Source organism: Lithobates pipiens, unplaced genomic scaffold (assembly GCF_037356315.1).
Source record: "Lithobates pipiens isolate NorthernLeopardFrog02 unplaced genomic scaffold, aLitPip1_a1.2 Scaffold_18, whole genome shotgun sequence".
Classification (NCBI taxonomy): Eukaryota; Metazoa; Chordata; class Amphibia; order Anura; family Ranidae; genus Lithobates; species Lithobates pipiens.
In genome coordinates, this window is record NW_027507758.1 from 626,838,079 (window position 1) to 626,857,485 (window position 19,407).

The 19,407-nt window shown below is 43.8% G+C and overlaps 2 protein-coding genes across 2 annotated transcripts in view; one reads left to right on the plus strand and one right to left on the minus strand.

Annotated features, from left to right (window-relative positions):
• LOC143989573 (uncharacterized) overlaps positions 1-19,407 on the minus strand; it is a 214,455-nt gene that overhangs the window by 150,543 nt on the left and 44,505 nt on the right. The window lies entirely within an intron of this gene.
• Positions 1-19,407, plus strand: part of LOC143989916 (uncharacterized) — a 225,893-nt gene that overhangs the window by 133,272 nt on the left and 73,214 nt on the right. The window lies entirely within an intron of this gene.

Here is a 19,407-nt window from a genome sequence, read left to right on the forward strand (position 1 = left end):
TTAGAATGACAATTGTGCGGTCATGTAACACTGTACCCATGTTACATGTTTATCTTTTTTTTCCCACAAATTGAGTTTTCTTTTGATGGTATTTGATCACTTCTGGGGTTTTTATTTTTTTGTGCTACAAATAAAAATTACAAAAACTTTTTTTCTTTTTTCAAAATGTATTCTTTGTTACTGTTAGAAAATTGCGTAAAAAAGTAAGTTTTCTCCTTCACTGACGAGGAGTCACTAATATGTAGCATTTATGGGCACTGATAGATGGCACTGATAGGCAGCACTAATAAGCGGATACTGACATCCCTGATGGCCACTGATTGGCATCACAGGTGTGCACTGATTGGCTTCCCAGTGGGCCACTGGTGGTCATCACTGGCAATCATGGCTGATGGGCCTGTACTGATAATGCTGAATATCATTGCAGATCCCCCCTGTCAGGAGATCCGCTGATAGTCTCTCCTCTAATCGCGCCTTGTCAGTATGAATAAAGGAAAGCCGATAACTGTCATTTCCTGGTTACGATGTGATTAGCTGTGATTGGAAACAGCTGATCACCTGGTAAAGAGCATACATCATAGTTCAAGATTGGAGCTGACACACTGCACCACAGATTGTCACGTGCCCAAGCGGCTTATTCTTCTGGAAGTCATATGACGTCCAGTCAGGATAATGGAAACCCCGCCTGGCCGTCATTCTGCTGTAGGCCAAGCGGGAAGGAGTTAAAAAATTATTTTAGGCCTGAAGATTATATAACACCCACAAAACATGATATATTTTCTGAAAGCAGACACCCTAGAGAATAAAATAGCGGTAGTTCCAGTTTTTCATGTCACGCAATATTATCGCAAAAGTCTAGGAAACACAAAATTTCAGTACCCTATATTTTCTATAGGCGATGCTTTAAAAGCTCCCTGTAGGTAATCAGTATGATGTTACAGAGGAGGTCTGGTGTTAAAATGAATGCTCTCGTTACGGCTTGCATGGCGATATGTAACGTGTGTATTTCACTCAACGTTTTCAGGCATAGGCGTCCCAACGTGTGAGTTCATGTTTGTATATGTGGGGGTGGGGCCTCAGATTTTTTTGAGGGGAAGGGTTTTGTGCCTGGGTTTAAATTTAATTTTGTACAATTAAAAAAAAAAACATTTTTTCATCACATAGAGCAGCCTTTTTCAACCAGGGTGCCTTGAGGTTTCTTCAGGGGTGCCTTGGCAAAATGCCTAAAAATTGCCCCAAAATTGTATACAAGCCAGAGAATGGATGAAGCCTTTCAGTTACACAAAGTCACAGGTTTTCATTGTACATCATTACAATTGTGACAGATTTAGACCAGTGGACTCAAAATGAACTTTATAGGCACCGTTTGCTTATTTGCTCACAATTGTGGATTCCCTCACCATTGATCCCTTATTGATGCACATGTTCAATTTACACTTTTATGTTTTTAAACTATCTAGATAATTCTCGGCAGTTGAATACCACTTGCCACAATACTCACTTCAAGCTCCTGAAGAAAACAGGTAGAGCTCCAAGTTAGTCTACCCTCTACATCAACCTATACCAGGCCCACCATAATGATGGTGACCACTTCTATATGTAATTTATGTCAAGTTACAGTTTGGCCTATGTTTGGTTTATGGTGATGTATATGTGGTAGTTGTACATGCTGTTGTTGCTAGGATTTTTAATTCACTTTGTCCTTTTTAACTTTTCTGTGTCTTATACAAATAAAAATAACAGGATTTTTAAAACAGCTTACCTGTAAAAACATTTTCTTTGATGTACATCAGGGGACACAAAGCCATAGTATTTACTATGTTGGTTATAGGGCCACTGATAGGTGATGGACACTGGCACACCCTAAGGCACGACGTGTACTCCCTATATAACCCCTCCCACTACTGTTTTGTAGTCAAGCAATACAAGTGTATACAAAGAAGGGAAGGACCTCTGTGTCCCCTGATGTACATCAAAGAAAAGGATTTTATAGGTAAGCTGTTTTAAAAATCCTGTTTTCTTTTCTTACATCAGGGGACACAGAGCCATAGTACTTACTATGTGGGATGTCCCATAGCAATGGCAACTGAAGGGAGGGAGACAACAAAAAACAGGAGGCCAGAGGACTCATACTACAGCCTGCAGTATACTGCACCCAAAGACAATATCCTCATGATCTTTAATATTGATTTGATAAAATCTGATAAACTTATGAACCAAAGACCCAGTCGCAGCCTTACAGATCTGAGCCATAGAGGCCTGATGATGCACCACCCAAGAGGCACTAATCGCCCTGGATGAGTGTGCTCTAACATAAGAAGTAAGGAAGAATTTTCTTTAAGCTGAAGCTTGAACAATCACTTGACAACTCCATTTGGAAAATAGTGGATTTTGACGCTGCCTGTCCACATTTTGGACCCTTTGGCAGTACAAACAAAACCTCTGTTTTGCGAACCTGAGCGATCGCCTTTAGACTCTGTTTGCTCTTACTACATCAAGGGAATGCAGTGCTTTCTCTTCCCTAGATTGAGGCTCTGGGAGAAAGAAGGAAGTCTTGGTTTAAATGAAAACCTGTTACCACTTTTGGTAGGAATTCAGGATGAGGACATAAAACCACCTCATCCTTATGCATGATCACATATGTCTATTTACAAGACAGAGCCACTAGTTCCGATACTCTTCTAGCAGAAGAAATGGCAACCAGAAAGATTATCTTTCTTGTCAAAAAGAACCAAGGGAATTTCCCGTAAAGGCTCAAACGGCTGATTCTGCAAAACCGTTTAGACCAATTTTAAATCCCAAGGATTTAGAGGTGCCTTGATAGGGGAATTAATCAGTGTTACCCCCTGAATAAGCTACGTACCAAGAGTGGGGAGCAAGAGGCCATTGAAGAAACACTGACAAGGCCGGGATCTGGCTTTTGATAGAAGTCAAGGCCAGATCATTTCAGATCCCAAATGCAGGAAAACAGGCATCCTGCCTATGACATACTTCCTGGGGTGCCAAGCCTTGGATCCACACCAAGAAACATATGCCTTCCAGACTCTATAGTAAATGATTCTGGAAGCCGGCCTCGTGACATTAATCAAAGTAGACACTACCGAAGGAGATCACCCACGATCTTTTATAAAGTGGAATTCAACAGTCAAACCTGTTAAATTTTTCATCCATAAGGTAGGATGACATACCGGACCTTGTGCGTGAAGGTCTGGCTATAATGGCAGAGTCCGAAGGACTCCTACTGCAATCTTTCTGATCTCTGTAAATCAAGATCTTCTGGGACCCACTGGGGCCACCAGAATCACCTCCTTTCGTTCCTGCTTAAAGCGGAGGTCCACCCTAAAGTGGACCTTCCGCTCATTGTAATCCTCCCCCCCTCCGGCGCCACAATTGGCACCTTTCAGGGGGGAGGGGGGTGCAGGTACCTGTACAGTACAGGTATCTGCACCCACTTCCGGGATAGCTCTCTGCGGAAAGGGGCGTAGATCTACGCCCCTTTCCGAAAGTCCCCCGCTGCCTGCTGGGAAACACACAGATCCCAGAGGCAGCGGGGCAATTCTTATTGTGCAGCGCGACTCGCGCATGCGCAGTAGGGAACCGGGAAATGAAGCCGAAAGGTTCCACTTCCTGATTCCCATACCCAAGATGGCAGCACCCGAGAGACGATCGAAAGATCGGCTTCGGGTGCCGACATCGCGGGCGCGCTGGGCGGGTAAGTGTCCTTATTTTAAAAGTCAGCAGCTGCAGTATTTGTAGCTGCTGGCTTTTAAAAAAAAAAAAAACGCCGGAACTCCCGGCGGACTCCCGCTTTAATCTTGCGGAGAAGGCGCGGAAGTAGCAGAACTGGAGGAAATGCATAGATCAGTGAAAACTGATCCCATGGGAAGACTAATGCGTCTGTTCTGCCTGCTAGCAGATCCCTTGTTCTCGACACAAAGTTGTCGACTTTGTTGTAGAATCTGGACATGAATAGGTCCATGTCTGGAATACCCCATCTCTGACATATCGTAGGAAGATGTTGGGGCGAAGAGACCATTCTCCCTGAAATAATTGTTGGTGACTCAAGTAGTCTGCCTGCCAATTCTCTATTCCTGAAATGAAAATTGCCGTTAGGCAAGGAATGTTGTGTTCTGTCCAAGCTAGAACATCATTCACCTCTTTTTGGGCTGCACAACTTCTCGTGCCCCCCTGGTGATTGATGTAAGCCACCGCCATGGCCTAGTCGGACTGAAACCTGACAGGACGGTCCTGCAGTCTGACCGTTCTAGATTCTAGGGCCAGACGTACTGCCAGAATCTTCCAAAATGTTGATATGCAAGGTCCTCTAAGCTGGACCATCTCCCCTGGACAGAATGTTCTTCCAGGACTGCTCCCCAGCCTAGAATTTTTTGATATCGATTAAAGCCAAAAACGTTTTGATATCGATTAAAGCCAAAAACTCCCCTCCTTGCAGGATGGACACAACCGAACTGATTGTGCGAAAGGATCAGATGTTTAAGTGCCGATTCAGATCTTTGAGATCTAGAATGGGTCTTACCTCTCTGTTTGGTTCTGGAACTGTAAAAGGTTTGAATCAAACCCTGTGCCCTGTTCCACTAAGGGAACCTCTGATATCACCGACTGGGATAATAGATGATCCAGAGCCAGAAAGAGAGACTTCTTTTTCTCTGGATCCTTGGGAACATTTTCCCTTATAAAAAAACGAGGAGACAGAAACTCTCGGAACTCTAGTTGTAACCTACAGGAAAAAATTGCAGAAGCCACCCATCTGTCTTGACATTGTTCCTGCTAGATCTTGAGAATTGCAGGAGCCTTCCCCTCACTCGAACGAGCGGGGGCACCCCTTCATGAGGAGGCTTTAGCATTCTGCTTTGTGGGCTTTCTGCCCCAAGATCTCTTCTGACCCTGGTGCTGCCCTTGGGGACTTCCCCTTGAACTGTCGAGACTGCCTAGAGGCTGATGCCCCTGGCACAGGAGAGGAAGCATGATTAAAGGAGAAATATTTGAACTTCTTTACTGGTAAAAGAGAGCTTTTCCCATTAGAGGTCCTTTGGATGTACTTATCCAGATCGTCTCTAAATAGCCGTTCACCATGAAATGGAAAACTGGCTAAGAGCTTTTTACACGGTGCTTCAGCTGACCAATTTTTTAGCCCCAGAACTCTGCGAGAATGCACTAGTCCAAGCATAAGCCATGAGGCTTAAATGATAGAGTCTTTCATAGCATCTACTGTGAGACATAGTGCGTCTGATACACCAGCCCATTGCTGGGCCTGCTGATCAGGCAGAATTTCAAGTATCTCCACAAACTGGCCTGAGATACGCCAATTGCAGCAAGAACTGGCGGCGCTACTGAACTTGCTAAAGACATATTGTTTTTAGAAAGAAGTTCCAACTTTTTATTTGTTGGATCCTTTAACATTAGTGCGTTATCCACCGGACATGTGAGATTCTTGCTCACTGAGGCGATCGCAGCATCAATTGCTGGAACCCTCCATTTTCTTCAAAGAAATCCTCTTTCATAGGATAAAGTGTGGAGAATTTCTTGGGAGGATAATATTGTTTATCCAGATGTTCCCATTCAGAATACATAAGCTTTTTTAGCCATGCACAGTACACAAGCAACCTGTCTTGTGATGCTACTCCTTCCATATTAGGATCCTCAGAAGAGGATAAATAAGTATCTTCCAAATGTTTGGGAAGATCTACCTGATCCACAGCCTCCTGCACCTCAATAAGAAGGTTCTGAGCACTAGGTGGGAATATGCTATGCTTCGCCCCACTATGGAGAGACATCATAGCATCAATCTTCTTTCCAATTGCAAATGGTAGAAGAAAAAACCTCTTGTATGATATATACAGGGACTGAAGTGTTTATGCAACAACAGTTTCCCCTGACGACTCAATCTGACCAGCCGCATCCCTCTCAGAGGAGGATGACATTCTTTTGGAAATGGATTTAGTTTATAGTAAAAACCATTGACCCCTTTAGAGGAGTTCCTGGTCCCGTTACCACTCATAGCCTGAAGCATAAAGCAGAGGCACTACCAGCAAAAGAATGTACATTTCTAGGCTATAGTCCAGCACCATTAGCTGCTATTAATCCTAGCCTGGTAAAGTATAATGTGTCAAAGGAAAATGCCTGTGTCACTAACCTGAACAAGCCATCTTCCTCATGTGTCCCTCCACAGCCAGCAGCTACACATACACAGCGCTTAAACGCTTCCTCCATGTGTGGCCGGCGTCTGAAGCCGTTAGCCACGCCCCCTCCTTTCCTTTCAAAGAAAAGGGTTTTCCGGCTTGAGCGCTGGCTCAGGCGTCCTGTAAAAACACCGGCCTTGCCGGCAGGGGGGTAAATCCTCCGCTGAGCAGCCACGCGTTCTGTCCCTTTTTTTTTTTTAAAGAAAACTGCTTTTATATCAATCCCCCGAAGGGAAAAGGATCAATATGAGGGGAGCAGGAGGAGACCCAGACCCCCCTTTCTTACCGGAGAATCTGTTGTGGCCGGAGGAGAATGAGAAATGAAGGCTTCTGCGCCGTTTCCAGCATCAGGTCAGTGAGTGCTCAATACAGCCCCCAGTGGTGACACATAGGCATGACAGCATTATACATAGAAGGAGAAATTCCTGATAAAATCTCCCTTACCTTTTCTTCGCAGCAGGGTTATCTGAGATAAAAACCCAATCTTCACCCTTCGCAGTGGGCTCCGAGACCTTTAGGAAACCTTTAGGAACAGGGGAACCTCAGGTTACCCACAATCCTGGACCTGCAACAGCACCCTGCCAGTAAAAACTTTATGGCCTTACTACCAAAAAGTACTGGATCCCCAGGTCCAGCTCTCTAAAGAGAAGCGTTCACAAGCAAAACCTTGTTTCTTCGGACACAAGCCTGGGTACCATCCATTTAACCCATGAAATTACATCAGAACAGATCCAGTCAACATGGCTAGCCCCAGTAGCGAAGCTTCCAGTGGAGCTCAGCACAGCACATCTTTACTCGTGACCAACAACTTAGACACTGGCGAAAAAATGGAGGACTCCCAGTAATGGGAGGGGTTATAGGGAGTACACTTCTTGCCTTAAGGCGTACCAGTGTCCATCACTTATCAGTGGCCCTATAACCCACTTATCAAGTACTATGGCTCTGTGTCCCCTGGTGTAAGAAAATAAATATACTTTTAGATGACTTGGTGTGTTGTGTTGCCTATAAAGCCCATTTTGAATCCACTGATCTAAATTTGTCTATAATCTAGGATTATTATATTAGCATCCACAGTACCACCCTGTTGGGGATGCCTTCTTTAGCTATCAATGACATCACGAGTTGATAAGGAGGATGTCAGTTGCCTAAATATAAAACTTGTGTGACCCTCCCCTGCCTCTCCATCAGCTTTGGGGTCTCATTAGCTGAGTGATGGAGAAAAACTGAGGGAGAAGAGAAACATTGGAATACTAGTCGGTACCAGTTTGCAAAAGTGTATATGCTTTGGAAGAATAAATCGCTTATAATGTTGGGTGTCCTATGTGTATTGATGTTGTTGCATTATGTAGAACTATTAGAATAGTTCATACATGTTAGATTGGGGCGCTTCAAGACTGTCCATAATTTTGGAGGGCGCCTCAAGACTTTCCATAATTTTGGAGGGCACCTCAAGACTGTCCATAATTTTTTAGGGCACCTCAAGACTTTCCATAATTTTGGAGGGCGCCTCAAAACTTTCCATAATTTTGAAGGGTGCCTCAAGACTGTCCATCATTTTGAAGGGCGCCTCAAAACTTTCCATAATTTTGGAGGGTGCCTCAAGACTGTCCATAATTTTGGAGGGCGTCTCAAAACTTTCTATAATTTTGGAGGGTGCCTTGACTGAAAAAAAGGTTGAGAAACACTGACATAGAGGACAAAAAGTCCCCATGTGATGATTTTTTGGTGACAAGTTCTCTTTAATGAGACATCCAATGTCACCCCTGTGCTCCACTGAATGTAATGTAATGCAGATCACATAGCATTACATTCTTTCCCGGCCTTGATAGTGAGGAAACTGTCCATGGGGACCAGAAGTGATGTCATGCATGTAGGATCCGGGTCAGGAACAAGAAGGCGAGGAGAACGGATGTGTGTTCTCTCTCCCCCCTCCCCTCTACCCAATCAGTGGTGTAATTAGCACATCTGGCGCCCGGGGCTGATCATTTTTTTTCACCCCCCCCAAGAAAGATGGTATGTGGCAATATAGCGGTGCTGCGCCACAAGTGTGGGTGTGGTCAGATTGCATCAACAGTAGGAGGGGCTTTAAGGGCCATATGCTTTAATGACTGTGCCACAAGCGAGCATGTATCGGACAGTACAAACCTCAGCACACTAATTTTAATAAAATAAAACTGTTCTATTGCATATCCTTTACTACACACACCTAACCTTAACCACTTGCCAACCGGCCATAGCCAAAAGACGGCTGCAGCGCTGGTCGGCTTATTCTGGGAGGGCATCCATGGACGTCCTCCCAGAATATTGCTCCCGCGCACCCCCTGGGGTATGCACCCGGGAATATCCGCATCGCTGATCACGGTAAATCAGCTGTTTCACCCTGTCAAATGACGGAGCGATCACTTGTAAACATACCGGCACCATGTCCGGTTCATCTCTCCCTTCTGGGAGAGATCAGGTGCAGCAGCGCTGTGGGCTGGATGTGTAGTGCCCACAGCACTGATCTGTGCCCATTTCAGCACTCATCCATCCATCCATACTCATCCACGCTCAGCAATACTCATCCATCCATGCTTAACCAGCCATACCCACCCAGCCATACTCAGCCATGCTCACCCAGTCATCCTCAGCCATGCTCAGCCATCCACATTTATGGCTCAACCATGCTCAGTCATCCACATTCATGGCTCAACCATGCTCCGCCATCCCCATCCATGGCTCATCCATGCCACTACAGTGCCCATCAGTGCCACTACAGTGCCCCACAAAAGTGTAATAGGTAGTCAAATTAGATTTGAAATGTATGTCTCTAGAACACCTGATGGTGCTCCCTGCATGTTGGGCCTCTGTATGTGGCCAGGGTCAGGAAAAGTCTCCCACATGTGGTATTGCAATACTCAGGAGGAGTAGGAGAATCTATTTTGGGTGTCATTTTTGCTATGTACATGCTATGTGTTAGAAATATTGTATAAATGCACAACTTTGTGTAAAAGAAAATTCATTTTCATTTTCTTTCCACATTTTCCAAAAAAACTTGTAGAAAAAAATGACATGTTCAAAAGACTCATTATGCCTCATAGATTATACATTGGGGTGTTTTTTTTTCCAAAATTGGGTAATTTTTTGGGCGTTTCCATTGTCCTGATGCTCCAGGGCCTTCAAAGAGTGCAAGAGGTAGTCAAGTAGTCATTTTCCAAAAAAACTTGTAGCAAAAAATAACCTGTTCAAAAGACTCATTATGCCTCATAGATTATATATTGGGGTGTTTTCTTTCCAAAATTGGGTAATTCTTTGGGGTGTTTCCATTGTCCTGGTGCTCCAAGGCCTTCAAAGAGTGCAAGAGGTAGTCAAGAAATTATATGTGTAATTTATGCTCGTTATTTATGCCTGCATGTTGGGCCTCTGTATGTGGCCAGGCTGTGTAAAAGTCTCACACATGTGGTATTGCCATACTCAGGAGTAGTAGAATGTATTTTGGGGTGTAATTTGTGGTATGCATATGCTGCATGTGAGAAATAAGCTGCTAATATGACAAGAAATTTTGATTTTTGCAAAGAATTGTGGGAAAAAAATTATAACTTCAAAAAAACTCACCGTGCCTCTTACTAAATACCTTGGACTGTCTCCTTTCCAAAAAGGGGTAATTTGGTGGTATTTGTGCTGCCCTGGCTTGTTGGGGTCTCAAGGAATACGATAGGTCAGTGATGGCGAACCTTGGCACCCCAGATGTTTTGGAACTACATTTCCCATGATGCTCACCTACACTGCAGAGTGCAGGAGCATCATGGGAAATGTAGTTCCAAAACATCTGGGGTGCCAAGGTTTGCCATCACTGCGATAGGTCATCAGTACATCAAGTTTGATCAGTTTTCAGTGATTGGCAACATAGTTTGTAGACTCTATAACTTTCACACAGACCAAATAATATACACTGATTTGGATTATTTTTACCAAAGATATGTAGCAGTATACATTTTGGCCAACATTTTGGAAGAAAAGGTACTAATTTGCTAAATTTTATAACAGAAACAAAGAACATTTTATTTTTTTTACAGAATTTTCTGTCTTTTTTTTATTTATATCACAAAAAATAAAAAACACAGCAGTGATTAAATACCAAAAAAAGAAAGCTCTATTTATGTGAAAAAAAGGTCAAAAATTTCATATGGGTACAGTGTTGCATGACTGAATAATTGTCATTCAAAATGTGAGAGCACCGAAAGCTGAAAATTGGTCTGGTTAGGCAAGTGGTTAAAGTGATATTAAAGTCTTGTTTTTTTAACCACTTCCCACCCGGCCAATGTATATATACGGCCGGGTGGGAGCCGCCTGCTCCTGATAGGACGTTCAGGAACGTCCTTCAGGAGTAGCGGGATCGCGCGTGCGCGCGCCCGCGCAGCGGCGCGATCCCGATGTGCTCGTGTCACCCGGACACGGCACATCTCAGATCGGCAGGAGGGCTCTGTGATTGGCCCTCCTGATCACATGACGGCCGTGTCCAATCACGGCCGTCATGTGATGTAAACAAACAGCCGGTTGCTAGGCAATCGGCTCTCCTCTCCTCACACGGAAGTCACCGCTGAGGAGAGGAGAGCAGATCGCTGCAGCCGGCTGATGATCAGTGAGTATGGGCTGCTTTTCACAGCTTTTTACTCACTGATCATCAGTGTAGTGTAAACACACAACACACCACACAGTGAAAACACAGTCCCCACATATGTCCCCAAAACACACATGTCCCCAAAACATACATGTCCCCAAATAATAAAAACACATGTCCCTAATAATAAAAACTTGTCCCCCACATATGTCCCACTAAAATCACATGTCCCAATGATTATCTGCACACATATGTACGTGATCACCTGCACACATATGTACATGATCATTTGCGTACATATGTCCGTGATCACACAAACCAATTATTATACACTTAACGGAATTTTTTTTACCAAAAACATGTAGCAGAATACATTTTGGCTTAAATTTATGACAAAATTTGATTTTATTGGATTTCTTTTCAAATAGAAAAAAGAAAATATTGTTTTTTTCCCAAATTTCCGCTTTTTTTGCGCTTATATCGCAAAAAAAAAAAAACGGAGTCGTGAATAAATAACACCAAAATAAAGCTCTATTTGTGTGAACAAAATGATAACAATTTCATTTGGGTACAGTGTAGCATGACCGCGCAATTGTCACTGAAAGCGCTAGAGCGCTGAAAGCTGAAAATTGGGCTGGGAAGGAAGGGGGTGAAAGTGCCCTGTATTGAAGTGGTTAAATAACAAACATGTTATACCATACAGCAAAAGGAAGGGTGAGAGATATCACTGACACCTCTAACTGCTACCAGTATCCACTGTAACCACCAATGCCTTAAAGTGAAGTTTTGCTGATGTGAAGCATTGCAGTGAATTTGAAGTGCCCTTTACAAAGTTTTTTACATGTGAGTGCATTACTGAGTGGTTTTTTAGTGTGCCATTAAAGTTATTTTATAGTATTACACCATGGGAAGCCTCTGCTTTTCTTTTTGAGGAACCTTGGGAGATAACTATATTGGAGTCTACAAAGAGGAACTAATACTCTCTGGATATTCTGTGTTGGATTTCTGTGATTCCTAATTGAGCAATTTAAAACGCCTGTTGAGCCTGGTGCGAGAGTGCTAGGCAATCCGTCTGGTGAGTGCTCCATCCATAGGGGGTCACTGGTGGTGTGGTGAAGGAGTTTTTTCATCGATTGGGGACACTGATAAGAAGGCATATATGAGAAGGATGTGCTGATTTTTTATTAATTTTTTTTCACTACCTGATGTTCTGCTTTAGGACACTTTTATTTGAGGACGTTCTTTTTTTTTTTTTGTTCATGTGCTAAGAAATTGTGTTGTTTCACTTAAAAAAATGACCTGTTTTTTCTGGATGTTATAAACACATGTGGAGCGGGTATACACTTTTTGCACACATTTATATTATTTTCCCTTTTTTTCAATTTTTCACTATATTGTTTTTTTTGAGGGATATGCACATATTTTAAATGGATATGTAATTATTTGTTCATCTTTGCACTTAGAATGATCGAATGAATCAGGTCATTCGATACTGCATTTATACACCTGATTTGTTGATTTTCTACTTACATTCTCTATTTGAGGTGTATTTAACAAGGGTGGGATAGTCTACTCTGTACACCTCCATTATATAGTTTTGTATGTACTACGGAGAGAGTGATCTTACCCATTTTAGCGCCACAAGGTGATAGTGATTTAACACAGTGTAGGTGTGAGGTTATATTCACCTTCCAATTATTTGATTGATATTTATTTAAGTGGCAGCTGGGGGGGAGGCTGGGTGCTGGCGCAGTGTTGACACACTAGGTGGCGGTATTTCATGTGTGTAGTATTTATGTTATACCTACCTGCTCTGTGTAATGGTTTTGCAAAGAGCAACCCAGATCCTCCTCTCCTCGGGTCCCTAGCTGGTGCCCCTGACCCCTCCCTCCTGCTGGGTGCCCCCACAGTAAACAGGGGCACCCAAGCAGGTGTGCTCCCGAGCAGTGGCTCTGTGTGTCTATTCACATATGGAGCCATGGCTCAGCACCACCAACTCCGTCTCCTGATTGGCTGACTGTCTGTGATTGACAGCAATAAGAACCAATCAGCAGTGTGACCACTGTTGCGTTTGGATTCATGCATCCTTTCCTGTCTGCATGTCAAATTTTGATATTGGACTATGTCCATGCAGCTGCCGCATCCCAATTGACTTTGATGGACTGCCTGCACAGGGATGCACAGAACACCATGCATCCCCACACGGTACATGCACATCACATGGGGCATGGACGCATATGCTCCATGTGAATTTTGAATGAGGCCTAATTGTCATGTGGGCCAGATAAGAGGAGATGTCAGGTAATTGAAAGAGAAATATGGGAATTTTATTTATGAATCATACTTACCTGGGTGGATTCTGCATCTTTTCCCCCACCAGCCCTAAGGCTGAAAACTGAGTAATCAAACACCGCCGATCGCTTGGTTCTCACAGTTTCCTGAGCTGAGAGTTGGGGGCTGTCAGTCTCTTCCTCACTGCTCTGCCTCTCCCCTCACTGTAACACTGGGCTGTGGAGGTGACGGGACCTCTCTCACTGAGAGACTGAGCCGGGTGCCGGTCCAGGCATATGGGTGGATCCCGACCATATGGTTGCAATTTTTCCCCAGCCTGGACTGGCTCTGTAATGTCATGTCGATAGCGGACTTCAGCCCACACTCAGCTGAAAATGGATCACAGGAGTGCAATACAACCCTCCAGGACCCAGACAGGCTCTTCCTCAGCCCAGGCTTTAGATCTAGGCTTTCTCCCTGAAGCGGACAGGTCCTTTAGGCACCCTCTTTCCTAGTTCAGAGGGCCTCCACAATCCCCCTCTCATAGTCTAGGGCAGTGATGGCGAACCTTGGCACCCCAGATGTTTTGGAACTACATTTCCCATGATGTTAATGCTCTCTGCAGTGTAGAAGAGCATCATGGGAAATGTAGTTCCAAAACATCTGGGGTGCCAAGGTTCGCCATCACTGGTCTAGGGCCTTCAGAGGCCTGGTGCCTTAGTCCAGGACCTGCAGAGACCCCCTTTTCTAATCTGGGACCGCCTAATCTGAATGAGGGGGTGGAAGGGAGATACTCTGGATACACTCCCAGTACAGTGACTTGAAAAAGTATTCATACCCCTTAAAATTTTCCACATTTTGTCATATTACAACCAAAAACATAAATGTATTTTTTTGTGATAGACCAACTCAAAGTGGCACATAATTGTGAAGTGGAAGTAGAATGATAAACCCCCCAAAACAGTAACCATTTTTTTTTTTTTTTTTTTTTTTACAAATAAATATGTGAAAAGTGTGGCATGCATTTGTATTCATCCCCTTTACTCTGATGGAACCAATGGGGAAAAAAAATTAACCAATTGCCTTCAGAAGTCTCCTAATTAGTAAATAGAGTCCACCTGTGTGTAATTTAATCTCAGTATACAGCTGTTGCGTGAAGCCCTCAGAGGTTTATTAACCACTTCAGCCCCGGACCAATTGTCAGCCTAAGGACCTGAGGTCTTATTACAATTTCGCGCTGCACTGCTTTAACTGGTAATTGCGCGGTCATGCAATGTTGTATCCTAACAAAATTTGCGTCATTTTCTTCCCACAAATAGAGCTTTCGTTTGATGGTATTTGATTGCCTCTGCGATTTTTACTTTTTGCGATATAAATGGAAAAAGACGGAAAATTTAGAGGAAAAAAATATATTTTCTACTTTTTGTTTATAAGAAAAATCGAATAAACTCAATTTTAGTCATACATTTAGGGCAAAATTTATTCAGCCACATGTCTTTAGTAAAAAAAAATGTCAATAAGCATATATTTATTGATTTGCGCAAAAGTTATAGCGTCTACAAACTAGAGTACATTTTCTGGAATTTACACAGCTTTTAATTCATGACTGCCTATCTCATTTCTTGAGGTGCTAAAATGGCAGGGAAGTACACCCCCCCCCCAAATGACCCCATTTTGGAAAGTAGACACCCCAAGGAAATTGCTGAGGGGCATGTTGAGCCCATTGAATATTTTTTTTTTGTCCCAAGTGATTGAATAATGACACAAAAAAAAAAAAAAGTTTACAAAAAGTTTTCACTAAATGATATATTGCTCACACATTCCATAGTTATATGTGGAATTGCACCCCAAAATATATTCTGCTGCTTCTCCTGAATACGGGGATACCACATATGTGGGACTTTTTGGGAGCCTAGCCACATACGGCACCCCGAAAACCAATCACTGCCTTCAGGATTTCTAAGGGTGCAAATGTTTGATTTCACTTCTCACTACCTATCACAGTTTCGAAGGCCATAAAATGCCAAAATAGCACAAACCCCCCCCCCCCCCCAAATGATCCCATTTTGGAAAGTAGACACCCCAAGCTATTTGCTGAGAGGCATGTTGAGTCCATGAAATATTTTATATTTTGCCACAAGTTGCAGGAATATTACAATTTATTTTTATTTTTTTTGCACAAAGTTGTCACTAAATGATATAATGCTCACACATGCTAAGTGAAATTACACCCCAAAATAAATTCTGCTGCTTCTCCCGAGTACGGGGATACCACATGTGGGGGACTTTTTGGGAGTCTAGCCACGTACGGGACCCCGAAAACCAAGCACTGCCTTCAGGATTTAAATATAAAACGCTACAAAAAAAAACTGTTAGCGATCGCAGGGATCAGGCCTGACTCTGCGAACGCTGCAGTTATGTGTTTAGTGTTTTGTAAGTGACAGTGATCGATCGATACTGCACTTGGGTGGGCTGGGCGGAGGGGCAAAACGCAGGTGCCAGCAGGTATCTGGGCTGATCCCGCTAACAATGCATTTTTTTGGAACCCTAAACTGCTGGGGACGCTAGTATAGATCTGATCAGATATTGATCTGTTCAGATTCTATACCACTACGGGAGGTGTATGCTTTGCGCGTGGGTGTTAGCGGTACTGGCAAACCTGACGGGGAACCTAAATAACTAACTGGCTAACCAGCGTCACCAGTGGCACTTATACGGTGATCTCTGGTGAAAGGGTTAACTAGGGGCAATCGGGGAGTTAAAACCATTATTGGGTAGTATATGGGGGTACCTAGTGCTATAAAAACCCGGCGGTGAACCTAAAAAAATAACTAGCTACTTAGCGGCACCAGTGACACTAATGCAGCGATCAGAAAAACGATCGCTTAGTGACACTGGCAAAAGGGGGTGAAAGGGTTAACTAGGGGCAATCAGGGGGTTAAAACCATTATTGGGTAGTATATCGGGGTACCTAGCGCTATAAAAACCTGGCGGTGAACCTTAAAAAATAACTAGCTACTTAGCGGCACCAGTGACACTAATGCAGCGATCAGAAAAACGATTGCTATTGGGGGGGTAGGGGGCTACTCTGGACCTAACACTAACTGCCCTGACAGTTTTTACTTTTACAACTGACACTAAATGCAGTGATCAGAAAATAAATGATCACTGCAATCAGTGACACTGTGACTGGGAGGGGGGGGGGGGGGGGGGCGGGGGGTGATCGGGGGGTGATTTGTGTGCCTATGTGTGCCTACATGTCAATGTAGTGTTGGTGCACTTACTTTCACTGTTCTCCTCGTAGTCCGGTCAATAAGACCGCCCCGAGGAGAATGACATCACTTCCTCCCTGCCTGTGTTTACTATACACAGCGGGGGAAGCTTCTCATTCACCAGGAGCGATCGAGAGGGGATGGCCAGAAACCAACAGCCATCCCCTCATCCCGGATCGCTCCTGAAGCGAAACGGACCGCCGCAGCCAGCGGGAGGGGGTCCGATCGGACCCCCCACCCGCTCGAAGGCAAGCACGTACATGCCATTCTGATGACGTACATTGGCATGCGGCGGTTCTTAAGTGGTTAAGGAACCTTAGTGAAAAAAAGCATCATGAAGGCCAAGGAACACACCAGACAGGTCAGGGATAAATTTGTTGAGAAGTTTAAAGCAGGGTTAGGTTATAATAAAATATCTTGGCGATCTCATTCCCTCCTACCTCAGTCAAGGTCGCATCGGTTAACTATTTGCCGTGGGCTTACTTTCTTGACAGGAGGGTCCACCTAGATCCCCCATCATCTGATAAGCCCATAGAAACAATGTATTCAGTCAGTGTGTGTGTTTCCTACAGATGGATCCAGTAATGGGAACCCACCAGAGAGATGTCCCCGTCCTCTGTATTCCCGGGATTCCACACAGGAAGATTACACCATCCCTCACTATCATCCGATCAGAGCAATCACTGATAGTATCATTAGGATCTGTACATTATCTGTATTGTTACAATTGATGACATTTTTATTATATATTCAGAGTGGAGACCTGAGAGATTCTAAAGTTGAGGTAAAAGAAGAGATAAAAGAGGAGGATGGCAAGGATTTAGTGATGGAGGTGTCAGAGTCTCTAAAAGAAAACAAAGATCTGTACCAGGACACCATGGTGGAGTCATCCAGCTACAGAAACCCACCAGAGAGATGTCCCCGTCCTCTGTATTCCTGGGATTCCACACAGGAAAGTCACACCATCCCTCAATGTTACAAGGTTGGTGGGATGAAGCTTATAAAACACACTCATGGAGATGATGTGTGGATTTTTTATGTGATGTCACAGTAATAAAGTTTATATCTTACACATAATATTCTCTCTCATTTTCTTGATTCAGAGTGGACATCCAATCGATATAGAATTTGAGGTGAAATCAGAAGAAGAAGAGAGGTATGTGAGGGATCATACGCAGTCTATGAAGGAGGATGGAATAACGGGGACATTTATAGAGGAGGACACTCCTACAGAGATCAGCACAGGTGGGTCATTAACACTAAATACATTCCTCCACCCATACTGCTCACTGATTGGTCCAGAGTAGGGCAAGGACTGGGTGATAACAGCCTGTATTACTGGTCACTTTCCTGTGCTGTGTTCCCTGTCCTGTATTCCTGTATTTCTCTTGGATAATCTTCCTAATTTATGTAAACATAATTTATGCATCTAGACTGGATTTATGGAGATTCTGGGGTTCAGCTGACAGCAAAATGTTCATTTTCACCATAAGTGTTACTACACCTAGGCATCTGGGGTATGTGCTTAAGGTCTTCTGCAAGGTTACTTGTTCTGTTAGCCACTTTCTGCCCACAGATTCTGCAGAACCCATTACCCCCCGCCCCCATTCACTGGCCAACCCAGAATTCAGGTGGAAACAGCAAATTTAACTCCCTTTGGTTTTTTGGAGTGTTTTTTTTCACGGAAGATCTATATGGATCTATTGTGGACCAAAGCAATTGATATGCCAATCAATATATTGCCGCAACCCCAAATTAGAGCTTATCTGTCTGTCAACATGGGTGTTACTAAAACCAATGAGTTGTCGTCATACTGGTTCACAGACCCGATTCACCAAATGCCCCTGAACTCTGTTGCCATGACCAGAGTTAGATACAAAAAAAATGCGATTTATGCACTTCAACGACAATGAACTCTGTTGTCCTTGGGGTGACCCTGAATAAGATCAGCTCCACAAAATTCGGCCCTTCATAAATCATTTTAACCAAAATGTGCAACCTTGTATACGCCCCAACAAGCTGTCTGCGTGGATGAATCCCTGATTACATTTTCTGGCAGACTGTGAGGGACGGTGCCATCCTTCCAACAGATAAGAGGTTTTCCTGTACTGAATGCGGGAAGTTTTTCCATTCTCAGTACAATTTTAATGTGCATAAAAGATCTCACACAGGAGAGAAGCCGTATTGCTGTCCTGAGTGCGGGAAATGTTTTTCACAGAAGACCAGTCTTTACACACATCAGAGATCTCACACTGGCGAGAAGCCGTATTCCTGTCTTGAGTGCGGGAAATGTTTTTCATTGAAGTGCAATCTTTACATACATCAGAGATCTCACACTGGTGAGAAGCCGTATTCCTGTCCTGAGTGCGGGAAATATTTTTCACAGGAGACCAGTCTTTACACACATCAGAGATCTCACATGGCGTGAAGCCACTTTCCTGTCCTGAGTGAGGGAATTGTTCCTCACTGAAGTCCCGTCTTCCTGTACATCGGGGATCCCACACAATCCTCAAGGTGTATTAGTGCCTTGAGTGCGGGAAAACTGAAAATTTATATCAAATACTTACCGTAATTTTCCTTTCCTAATGGACTCCATGGCAGCCTACGTATGGGTTAATCCCGCCTCTCATACCTCATAGGACCCCACTCCCATAAATCTTTGCTTCTGAACAGAGACTGTGTTCCGTAACTTAGCCTACTCCAGCAAATGGGAGGGAACTCCTGCTGCCATGGAGTCCATCAGGAAAGGAAAATTACGGTAAGTATTTGATATAAATTTTCCGTTTTCCTGACAGACTCCATGGCAGCCTAGGTATGGGAAATAACTAGCCATACACACCCGGGTGTGAAATTGCTGGTTAACAGAAAAAAAGGTTTAATTGGCACCGTCAACAGATAAGACATGTAAACCAAAATTAACCGAAGATAAAGAAGCCGGCTCAACACAATAATGTGTCATAAAGGTATTAATTGATGACCATGAGGCCGCTTTACAGATCACTTCTGGAGAAACATGACGAGCAGCCGCCCATGATGTTGAAACGCTCCTGGTAGAATGAGCTGT